Source organism: Pseudophryne corroboree, chromosome 11, assembly GCF_028390025.1.
Source record: "Pseudophryne corroboree isolate aPseCor3 chromosome 11, aPseCor3.hap2, whole genome shotgun sequence".
In the NCBI taxonomy this organism is placed as follows: Eukaryota; Metazoa; Chordata; class Amphibia; order Anura; family Myobatrachidae; genus Pseudophryne; species Pseudophryne corroboree.
Window position 1 is genome coordinate 122278158 of NC_086454.1, and position 12377 is coordinate 122290534.

The window sequence follows — 12377 nt, forward strand, 5'->3', positions numbered from 1 at the left end:
GCCATTACAAATACTGTTATGTATGGATTAAGACATATAGTATTTGAAATGCAGTGAAGTCCATAGCTTTATACTTACATTTCTTTGGCTCCCGGATCACTTGGATAAGTCTGGTGGTCAGATGATAAGTTTCTGTTTCTAGCAGTGAGTCTAATGGTTGCTTGGAAAACAAGGTTGAGGGGCAGTTGGAAGCACAGGACTGTGACTGGTTGGAGTTCAGGCACAGCTTTACTTCACAGCTTATAAATACCTAGTTAGGAAGGGAATGCAATATGGACAGAAGAATGAAATGAAATAAGATACAAAACCTGTAACACATAGCAGTTAGGGCATGTGCTTCACAATGAAATATAATGTTATGTGACATTACTCTTAATTCACCATTTGAATATCCATTTATCAAAACCAATTCTCATCCTTAATTACAATTATACATTTTTATTTCAGAAAGCAGATGTTCCAACAAAAATTGGGGAAGTGTTAAGATATGAGATCTTTCATCCAGAATCTAGAAAGTTCTAATAACCAGAAAGCTGAAGAAGCAGACATGGTTAATTGGGTATATTCTATGTGTGGTACAATAGTTACAGTAGCATTCCGTACAATATCTCCTTATAGATTATGAAATTGTGTTGAGAATTAGAATTTAAAAAAACATGGGTCTATTCATGAAACTGTGAAAAGAGTGGAGATGCAAGCCAGTAGAGAAGTTACCCACGGCAACCAATTAGCATCTGACTGGTTGCCATGGGCAACTTCTCCACTAGCTCACCTCTTCACGGTTTCATGACTAGACCACTCACTGTACCTCTATATCAAGTGTAACCCAACCTTGACTTTGGCTTATTTGATTTCACAAGAATAAGCAATATGGCATCTCTCATCTATATTAATACACAGATCTATAGAGAAAGTAGTTGCACCTACCACAGAGGAGCTAGGAACTTGGGTTACTCCTGAGAAACGCAGCGTGAAGACCATTGTGTTGTCCTCCCTTGAGATTTTCTTTGCTGTATTATTATCTAAGCACCTGTAATTGGATTAGGGAAGTTTAGATGAAATATGTGCAGGGTGAGCAAAACAGAGATGTGCAATTTCAAATGTCTAACAGTTTGAATTTCAACACTGCAAGTAGTATTACTCCATACAGTTACATACGCCAGGGATAAGGCCCTGTTCTTGCACCTGGCCACAGTCAGGCTGGTGTTACTGCAGTGTACGAGTGCCTGATTCCGGGAAATACTGTCTGGGTATGGCCAGATTGAAAGGATGTAACTCACAAATGGCTTCATGACAGTTGTGAGTTAATTAATTTATTGATGGTTTGGGTAAATAGTCTTTATCAAAACTATCAATTCATGAATCAACACTACATTATAATTTTTTTCTGAAGTTTCTTTTATAATATCTTGATATGACCTACAGTATTATTGCAGTAATAGAAATATGTTCTCATTGGCTGTAACATTGACTATGATATACATAAATTATTGTATTGTGCCTGTGAGCAGACACTGAGACACACTGGGTGACACAGATGCAGACCCCGTTTTCCACGCTGTCTATTTTCTGCCCCGGTGCTTGGAGAGGACATTGGGCTTAATTCAGTAAGGATTGCAGATGCTGCTAATTAGCAGAATTTGCAATCCTTGGGAGCGCATGCTGGGGGCTGCCCTGCATGATGACCGGCGCCAGCCCCAGTTCAACAAGCAGATATTGCGAATGCATCGCAATTTCTGCTTGTTAGCAGAAACGAAAGATGTCTCCTGCCGGAGCAGCTTAGCTGCGCCCGCAGGAGTCCCACCGCCATGTTCGCAATTGCGACGGCTGTGAGTGACGTGAGCAGCAGCCGGGATCACTCACCCCCTGTCCCGCGATCGCCTCTGCCTGACTGACAGGCTGAGGCGATCGCATTTTCTGCAGCCCCCCCACAGAAAGTGCGGGCGCTGCACATGCGCCCGTGGGGCGATCGTAAAAACTCTGGTTGGATTGCGATTCAACCTCAATTGACCCCATTATCTCCAAGCGCCAGGGAAATACAGCTCTCCCCATGCTGTAAACAGGACCTAGCAACGTAAGCATAAGAACTGTTAATTTGGAGCCTCATGGACTGAGTTTCAATGGCCAAGCAGATGCGCACATGCCTCAGATTGCCATTTGTAATGCCAGACATCTACTGGAGTGGTGTAAAACACATTCATTGGACTGTGGAACACTGGAAACTTGCTTTCCTGATTCACCAGGACAATGCCCTATGTGTGTCTTTATATGTGACACAATCCATGTATACGTGTGTCTCTGTGTGACCCTCATTGTCTCCAGCAGGGATGGGGAACCTTTGGCCCTCCAGCTGTTGTTTAACTACACATGCCAGCATGCCCTGCAACAGTTTTAGCATTGCCAAATAGCAAAACTGTAGCAAGGCATGCTGGTATGTGTAGTTCAACAGCTGGAGGGTCGAAGGTTCCCCATCCCTGGTCTACAGTATGTGTGTTTCTCTATGTGTGGCCCACTCTGTATATGTGTGATTCACCCTGCATACAGTATGTGTGTCTCTGTGTGGTCCTCTCTGTATATGTGTGACCCGTGACCCTCCCTGCATACAGTATATGTGTGTTTCTATGCGACTCTCCCTGTGTATGTGTTTCTATGTGCGACCTTCCCTTTGTTTCTTGATGTGATCTTCCCTGTATGTGTCTCTCTATAAATGTGATCCTCCCTGTATACACTATGGGGTATATTCAATTCCTATCGGATCCTTTCCGACAGAAAGGATCCGACAGGTCAGTATTCAATGAGCGGCCAAATCCAACTGTCGGATTTGGCCGTTCCCAACATATCACAAGCACCTGGGGAGGCAGACACCGCTCACACCCAGTGCTGTCATCAATTTCTGACCCGTCTGGCGGGCGGGTACTCTAATGCTGAGTGCCGGTGTCCCGACCGTGCTGCTGCTGTCCCGGTGTTTCCTGTCACTGACCTGCTCCTCTCCTCACATGGTCCTTGTCCCCTCCTACCTGTACCCGCTCCCCTGTCTCATCTCCCTGGTTCCGACAATGTCAATCAGACTTTTTATTCTTGTCAGAACCAGGTCCAAAACCTGTCCGATTTGGCTGCGGAACAGGTGGATCTGCGGCTAATCCGCCGATCAATGTGTTTTCCGACAAGTCTGAATTACTGACTTATCGGAAAGGATTGAATAGGTCGGAACAGTTTCCGTCCTAAAAAAGTCGGAAACTGACGTCTTTCCGACAAGACTACCTCAGATTTTCACACAAGTCCAACAGTAGAAAAAGAGAACCAAATCAAACAAATGAGACACAAAATTAGACATGCTAATTTTTTTATTGAGGAAAATGATCCAATATCACATATCTGTGAGTGTCAAAAGTATGTGAACCTTTAGGCTTAGTAGATATTTTGAAGGTGAAATTAGAGTCGGGTATTTTGAATCTATGGAATGACCATCAGGTGTGAGAGGACAACCGAGATCTATCAAAATCTACACGTTTGTGGAAGTGTATCATGCCACGAACAAAGGAGATTTCTGAGGAACTCAGAAGAAGAGTTGTTAATGCTCATCCGGCTGGACAAGGTTACAAAACCATCTCTAAAGAGTTAGACTCCACCAATCAACAGTCAGACAGATTGTTTACAAATGGAAGAAATTCCAGACCTTTATTATCCTCCCCAGGAGTGGTCGACCAACAAAGATCACGCCAAGAGCAAGGTGTCTAATAGTTTGCAAGGTCATAAAGGAATCCAAGGTAACCTCTAAGCAACTGAAGGCCTTTCTCACATTAGCTAATGTTAATGTTCATGAGTCCACCATCAGGAGGATACTGAATAACAGTGGTGTGCATGGCAGGATTGCAGGGAGAAAGCCGCTACTCTCCAAAATGAGCATTGCTGCCTATCTGCAGTTTGCTAAAGATCACCTGGGCAAGCCAGAAGGCTATAAGAGCAATGTTTTGTGGACAGATGAGTCCAAAATAGTGCTTTTTGGTTTAAATGAGAAGCGTTATGCTTGGAGAAAGGAGAACACTGCATTCCAGCTTAAAAACCTCATACCATCTGTGAAACACTGTGGTGGTGGTATCTTGGTTTGGGCCTGTTTTGCTGCATCTGCCCCAGGACGAATTGCTGATGGGACAATGAATTATATCAGAATATTCTAAAGGAAATGTTAGGACATATGTTCATGAGAACGTGTGTCATACAGCAAGACAATGACTCGAAGCACACAAGTCATTCAATCAATGAATGGTTAAAGAAGAATAAATGTAAAGTTTTAGAGTGGCCAAGTCAAAGTCCTGACCTTAATAAAATTGAAATGTTAGCAGCTCATAGGAGGAAACCCACCAACATAATAGAGCTGTAGCTGTTTGGCATGGAGGAATAGAGTAAAATCTCCCCCAAGCCAATGTTCAGGACTAATCAACAATTACCGGAAACGTTTAGTTGCAGTTATTGCTGCACAAGGTGGTCATACCAGATACTGAAAGCAAAGGTTCACATCCTTTTGCCACTCACAGATATGTGATATTGGATCATATTTCTCAATTACAAAATAAGCATGTCTAATTTTTTTTTGTCTCATTTGTTAGATCTGGTTCTACTTTAAGGACTTGTGTGAAAATCTGAGGTAGTTTTAGTCCAAATTTTAGCAGAAATATAGAACATTCTGAAGGGTTCACAAACTTTCCAGCATCATTGTATGTGGGTGGGAGGGGGGCAAAAGGGCATCTTGCCTAGAGTTTAGACTTAAGGAGAAGTGTAGTTCCCACACCAAATCTCACTCAAATGTGTTACATTGTATTCTTAATGGGTGTTTATGAGGGATCATATTATTAAAACATAGGATTTGACTGCAGATAATAACCACTTGGCTCATCTAGTCTTCCCCCATTTAACCAAAACCCTATTTCCTCCTTATTTTTTTGTAAGGATATTCTTATGTCTATCCCAAGCATGTTTTCTCATACGTCCTAGAGCAGGGGTGTCAAAGACAAGGCCCGCGGGCCAAATCCGGCCCGCCAGACCTCGTCTGATGGCCCGCGGTGCCGCCGCCATGAAACCCCCTTCTCCCGAGTGCCCAGCTCGGGGGGGGGCGGGGTTTCGCGGAATGACGCGATTGCGTCGTGACGTCACGGCGCAAACGCGTCATTCAACGAAACCCCGTCGGAGGAGGGAGAAGGGAGCCGCGCAGACGAGGAGGGAGAGGCGGCTGAAGAGCGGCGAGAACCGCTTCAAATGTAAGTCAGCCCCTCTCCCTTCCTCTCTTTCTCTCCCTCCTTCCACCACCTGCCGCAATGTGTAAAATGGGGACCTGTACCTGCCGCTATGTGTAAAATGGGGACCTGTGCCTGCCACAATGTGTAAAATGGGGACCTGTGCCTGCCACAATGTGTAAAATGGGGACCTGTACCTGCCGCTATGTGTAAAATGGGGACCTGTGCCTGCCGCAATGTGTAAAATGGGGACCTGTGCCTGCCGCAATGTGTAAAATGGGGACCTGTACCTGCCGCTATGTGTAAAATGGGGACCTGTGCCTGCCACAATGTGTAAAATGGGGACCTGTACCTGCCGCTATGTGTAAAATGGGGACCTGTGCCTGCCACAATGTGTAAAATGGGGACCTGTGCCTGCCACAATGTGTAAAATGGGGACCTGTACCTGCCGCTATGTGTAAAATGGGGACCTGTGCCTGCCACAATGTGTAAAATGGGGACCTGTGCCTGCCACAATGTGTAAAATGGGGACCTGTGCCTGCCACAATGTGTAAAATGGGGACCTGTGCACTATAAAAGGGGGCACATGGCTGGGCACTATAAAAGGGGGCACATGGCTGGGCACTTTAAAAGGGGGCAGATGGCTGGGCACATATAAGGCAGGTGGAGCGGTAAATTTTGGATAGACCTACAGATACAACCGGCCCTTTGATGGGGACCAAACTGCTGATGCGGCCCCCGATGAATTTGAGTTTGACACCCCTGTCCTAGAGGATGCTGGGGTCACTTCAAGAACCATGGAGTATAGACTGGATCCGCAGGAGACATGGGCACTCCAAGACTTTCAAAGGGGTGTGAACTGGCTCCTCCCTCTATGCCCCTCCTCCAGACCCCAGTTTAGAATCTGTGCCCAGGCAGACTGGATGCACTCTGAAGAGCTCTACTGAGTTTCTCTGAAAAGACTTTGTTAGGTTTTTTATTTTCAGGGAGAACTGCTGGCAACAGTCTCCCTGCATCGTGGGACTTAAGGGGAGAGAAGTCAGACCTACTTCTGTGAGTTTAAAGGCTCTGCTTCTTTGGCTACAGGACACCATTAGCTCCTGAGGGTCTGATCGCTAGGTACGCCTAGATGCTCGTTCCCAGATCCCGCCGTCACCCCCCTTACAGAGCCAGAAGACAGGAGACTTCAGTGACGGCTTCAGAGGTACCGCACAGCGGGCGTGCTGCGCGCCATGCTCCCACACTCAGCAGCACTACAGGGTGCAGGGCGCGGGGGGGGGGGGGGGGGGGGCTCCCTGGGCAGCATATTAACCTCTAAAAAAGTGACTGGCAAGAGGGGACAAGGTGCCAAACCTCTGTCCAAACCCCCGCCAGTATAAAGATTTTGGGAAAATAGCGGGGCTGAAGCGTGCCATTCTGGGGGTGGGGCATAGTCCTCACGGCGCCATTTTCTCTTCACAGAAGCTGCAGAGACGCTGGTCCTTCCTCACACTGCTGTACAAGTAACAGGGTGCAAAACGGGGTGGGGGGCACAGTGAATTTTGGTGCAATATAGGTTATTATAAAAGCGCTGCAGGTCTGGGATATTCTGTAACTGTGTCAGAACCGGGTTTAAGCGCTGGGTGAGAGCTGGCAAACTCCCTCTGTGTCTCTCTGACAGGCTTTATTGTGGGTCTGTCCCCTATATGCCCAGTGTGTCTGTGTGTGCTGCGTGCACGTGTGTCGGCATGTCTGAGGCTGAAGGCTCTTCCCAGGAGGAGACGATGTTAGGGACACAAACGACTGTCGGAGTGACCCTGTCGGCACCGCCAACACCTGATTGGGTGAATGTTTTGAGTGCTCTGAATGCTAATGTGGCTCTGATAAATAAGAGATTGCATAAATCTGAGTCTCAGAACCAGGCTTGGAAGAAATCCATAGAGGATGTGTTGTTACAAGTCCAGACCCCCTCGGGGTCACAAAAACGTTCATTTACCCAGCTGGCAGACACGGATATCGACACGGACACTGACTCAAGTGTCGACTATAGTGATGCCAGATTAGATCCAAAATTGGCAAAGAGCATTCAGTACATGATTGTGGCTATAAAAGATGTATTACATATCACTGAGGACCCTACTGTTCCCGATACTAGGGTCTGTATGTATAAAGGAAAGAAACCTGAGGTAACGTTTCCTCCCTCTCATGAACTGAACACGCTTTGTGAAAAGGTTTGGGAAAATTCTGACAAAAAGTTTCAGATCCCCAAAAGGATTCCAGTGGTGTATCCGTTTCCCTCTGGGGATAGGGAAAAATGGGAGTCACCCCCGATTGTGGACAAAGCTCTATCACGGCTGTCCAAAAAGGTGGCTCTTCCGTCTCCTGACACGGCAGCCCTAGGATCCTGCGGATCGTAGGCAGGAAAATACATTGAAATCCATTTATATCACCACGGGTACGCTACTCAGACCGGGCATTGCGTCTGCGTGGGTGAGTAGTGCTATCGAAAGATGGGCAGATAACTTGTTATCTGAAATAGATACCCTGGATAAGGATAACATTCTTTTGACACTAGGTTATATCAGGGACGCTGCAGTCTACCTAAAGGAAGCTGCGAGGGATATTGGCATTTTGGGATAAAGGGCCAATGCCATGGCAGTCTCAGCTAGGAGAGCATTGTGGATTCATCAATGGAATGCTGATGCTGACTCTAAGAAAGCTATGGATTCTCTACCGTATAAAGGTGGTGTATTGTTTGGTGACGGCCTCGCTGAGTTGGTATCTATTGCTACCGCGGGTAAGTCATCGTTTTTACCTTATGTGCCTGCACCACAAAAGAAAGCACACCACTATCAGATGCAGTCCTTTCGGCCCAATAAATACAGAAAAGGCCGAGGGTCTTCCTTCCTTGCTATTAGAGGAAAGGGAAAAGGTAAACGATCACCGGCCGTGGCCGGGTTCCCAGGAACAGAAGTCCTCCCCGGCTTCTGCCAAATCCACCGCATGACGGTGGGGCTCCTCTGCGGGAGTCCACACCGGTGGGGGCACGTCTCAGGTTCTTCAGTCAGTTCTGGGCTCGTTCGGCTATGGACCCATGGGTTTTAGAAATAGTGTCCCAGGGGTACAAACTGGAGTTTCAAGACGTTCCCCCTCGCCGATTTTTCAAATCGGCCTTACCAGCTTCTCTTCCGGACAGGGAGGGGGTATCCGCAATACAAAAATTGTGTCTCAATCAAGTCATTGTCAAGGTTCCCCCGTCGCAACAGGGAGAAGGCTTTTATTCGAGCCTGTTCGTGGTCTCGAAGCCAGATGGCTCAGTCAGACCAATCCTGAACCTCAGATCCCTCAATTTCTACCTAAAGAAATTCAAATTCAAGATGGAATCTCTCCGGGCAGTGATCTCCAGTCTGGAGGAGGGGGATTTTATGGTGTCGGTAGACATAAAGGATGCCTACTTACATGTTCCCATTTATCTTCCACATCAGGCTTACCTGAGGTTTGCAGTTCAGGATTGTCATTACCAATTTCAGACGTTGCCGTTTGGTCTGTCCACGGCTCCGAGGGTTTTCACCAAGGTAATGGCCGAAATGATGGTACTCCTGCTCAAGCAAGGAGTCACAATTATCCCGTACTTAGACGATCTCCTGATAAAGGCGAGATCCAGGGAACAATTGCTGCAGAACATTACGCTATCCCTGACAATTCTGCAGCAACATGGTTGGCTCCTAAACTTGCCAAAATCACAGTTCCAACGAGATGTCTGTCGTTTTTGGGAATGATTCTGGACATAGAATTACAGAGAGTTTTTCTTCCAGTGGAAAGGGCTCTGGAAATTCAGAGCCTGGTCAAACAAATCCTGAAACCGCCAAGAGTATCGATCCATCAATGCACTCGGTTGCTGGGGAAGATGGTGGCGACCTACGAGGCCATTCAGTTTGGCAGATTCCATGCCAGAGTGTTTCAGTGGGACCTGTGGATAAGTGGTCTGGGTCCCATCTGCACATGCACCGAAGGATAACCCTGTCTTCCAAGACCAGAATCTCACTCCTGTGGTGGCTGCACAGCTCTCACCTCCTAGAGGGACGCAGGTTCGGGATCCAGGACTGGATCTTAGTGACCATAGATGCGAGTCTCCGATGCCGGGGAGCACACAGGGGGAAAGCTTCCAGGGAAGATGGTCAAGCCAGGAAATGTGTCTACACATAAATGTTCTGGAGTTAAGGGCCATTCACAACGGCCTTCTGCAAGCGGAACATCTTCGCAATCAGTCCGTCTTGATTCAGTCGGACAACATAACAGTAGTCGCGTACATAAACTGCCAGGGCGGAACAAAGAGCAGAGCGGCTATGGCAGAGGCTACAAAGGTTCTCCGTTGGGCGGAAAGGCATACATGCGCCCTGTCAGCGATCTTCATTCCAGGAGTGGACAACTGGGAAACAGACTTCCTCAGCAGACACGATCTCCCTCCAGGAGAGTGGGGTCTTCATCAAGAGGTCTTTGCAGAGGTGACAAGTCTTTGGGGAATTCCTCAAATAGACATGATGGCGTCTCGCCTCAACAAGAAACTTCAGAGATATTGTTCCAGGTCAAGAGACCCTCAAGCAATAGCAGTGGACTCCCTAGTGACACCGTGGGTGTTTCAGTCGGTGTACGTGTTTCCTCCGTTTCCACTCATTCCAAAAAGGCTCCTACGGAAGAATTTCAATTAGGACGTTTTCTCCATTTTCTACAAGCCGGTGTGGATGCTGGCCTAAAATTGGGCTCCATTAAAGTACAAATTTCAGCCTTATTGGTTTTCTTCCAAAAACAATTGGCCTCCCTTCCAGAAGTTCAGACTTTTGTGAAAGGCGTGTTGCACATCCAACCTCCCTTTGTGCCCCCTGTGGCACCGTGGGATCTTAACGTGGTGTTGCAATTCCTTCAATCTCATTGGTTTGAACCTTTACAAAAGGTGGAGTTGAAATTCCTCACTTGGAAAGTGGTCATGCTGTTGGCCTTGGCATCCACCATGCGGGTGTCTGAATTGGCGGCCTTGTCTCACAAGAGCCCTTATTTGATCTTCCATGAAGATAGAGCAGAGTTGAGGACTCGTCAGCAGTTTCTGCCAAAAGTGGTTTCGTCGTTCCACTTGAACCAACCTATTGTGGTGCCAGTGGCTACTGACGCCTTGCTGGAATCGAAGTTCCTCGATGTAGTAAGAGCTTTGAAAATTTATGTGGCCAGAACGGCTCAGTTTAGGAAAACAGAGGCTCTGTTTGTCCTGTATGCTCACAACAAAATTGGGGCTCCTGCTTCCAAGCAGACTATTGCGCACTGAATCTGTCATATGATTCAGCAGGCTCATACTACGGCTGGATTGCTGTTACTGAAATCGGTGAAGGCCCATTCTACCAGAAAGGTGGGCTCGTCCTGGGCGGCTGCCCGGGGGGTCTCGGCATTACAACTTTGCCGAGCGGCTACTTGGTCGGGTTCAAACACCTTTGCAAAGTTCTACAAGTTTGATACCCTGGCTGATGAGGACCTCATGTTTGGTCAATCGGTGCTGCAGAGTCATCCGCACTCTCCCGCCCGTTCTAGAGCTTTGGTATAAACCCCATGGTTCTTGAAGTGACCCCAGCACCCTCTAGGACGTATGAGAAAATAGGATTTTAATACCTACCGGTAAATCCTTTTCTCTTAGTCCGTAGAGGATGCTGTGCGCCCGTCCCAGTGTATACTGTATCTGCAGTTATTAGTTATGGTTACACACATGTTGTGTTACATTTATAGTCAGCCTGTTGCTGATTTTGTTCATGCCGTTGACTTGCGTTGTGTTGAATGCCATGTTGTACGGCGTGCTTGAGGTGTGAGCTGGTATGTATCTCACCTTAGTTTAACAATAAATCCTTTTCCTCGAAATGTCCATCTCCCTGGGCACAGTTCCTATAACTGGGGTCTGGAGGAGGGGCATAGAGGGAGGAGCCAGTTCACACCCCTTTGAAAGTCTTGGAGTGCCCATGTCTCCTGCGGATCCAGTCTATACCCCATGGTTCTTGAAGTGACCCCAGCATCCTCTACGGACTAAGAGAAAAGGATTTACCGGTAGGTATTAAAATCCTATTTTAATTGCTCTACTTCGGGGCGCATTAAAAGAGGAGGAAGCCTGTGTGCAGTCTCCAACAGGGATCCCGTCCTCTCTCTCACTGGCAGCCAGGCAGCATAGTCAGTGCCACAGCGCAGGGCACTGATAGACTCTAGCACCGCTCTAGAGTCTATTGCGCATGCATGGGACTTCAGGAAAATGGTGCTGCAGCCATTTTCCCGGTGATTCCCCCTACTGTACATATGCAAATCTCTGTGAAAATGGCTGCTAGACCATATTCCCAGTGATATTGCTGGGCTGCCAGAGCACCGCTGAACTGTGGAAACGAATACTTAAAAATGGGTGTAGTGTGGGTCCCCCTGGACCCGAGGTGCCAGTAGGGTGGCCAATCCCGGGCCATTTTTTTCAATCCCGGGTATCGGGATTGAAAAATGGTCAAGCCTGGGATTCCCGGGATTGGCTTTTTTTCCCTGTGTGTCCGCCTCTCTCGCCCTACCCCGCAACATAACTCACCATACTACGGGGGAGGGAGGGTGGGACACAACTTTCGGGCTTGGCGGCGGGTGACGGCGTACTTCGCAGCGTGACCTGTGACTTCACATCACGCTGCACAGGGGGAGCCGGGAGGAGGGAGCTGGAAAACGTCTGCGTGTCCTGAGGACGCTCAACGCTGCCCTGCTTTAAAAACACAAAGGGCAGCCTGATCCCGCAATCCCTGGGTTTGGGTCTTCCAATCCAGGGATTTAATCCTGGGTGATTTTTTGCCTAAATCCCGGGATCCCCCCGATCCTGGCATTGGCCATATTAGGTGCCAGTGTGTACCCGACACATTGCACCCATTATAGATACGCAACTGATTTTACTGTATTAGTCTCTACCACCTCTGATGGGAAACTATTGCACTTGTCCACTACACTTTCTCTGAAGTAATTTTTCCTCCTATTTCCGCTGAACCTACTTCCCTCCAGTTTCAGTGCATGTCCTTGTGTTCTAGTACTTCTCTATTCCTATGAAGAATGTTTCCCTCCTGTACTTTGTTAAAACCCTTAATATATTTGAAAGTCTCTATCATGTCCCCCTTTCCC

General features: G+C 47.5%; 1 long non-coding RNA gene across 1 annotated transcript in view; it reads right to left on the reverse strand.

Annotated features, from left to right (window-relative positions):
- LOC134969997 (uncharacterized) overlaps positions 1 to 12377 on the reverse strand; it is a 42864-nt gene continuing 30487 nt past the window's right edge. The window contains exons 2-3 of the long non-coding RNA XR_010189607.1: positions 928 to 1030; positions 1 to 250 (exon numbers count right to left, since the gene is read on the reverse strand). This is a non-coding gene — a long non-coding RNA (uncharacterized LOC134969997). The remainder of the gene's footprint in view (positions 251 to 927; positions 1031 to 12377) is intronic.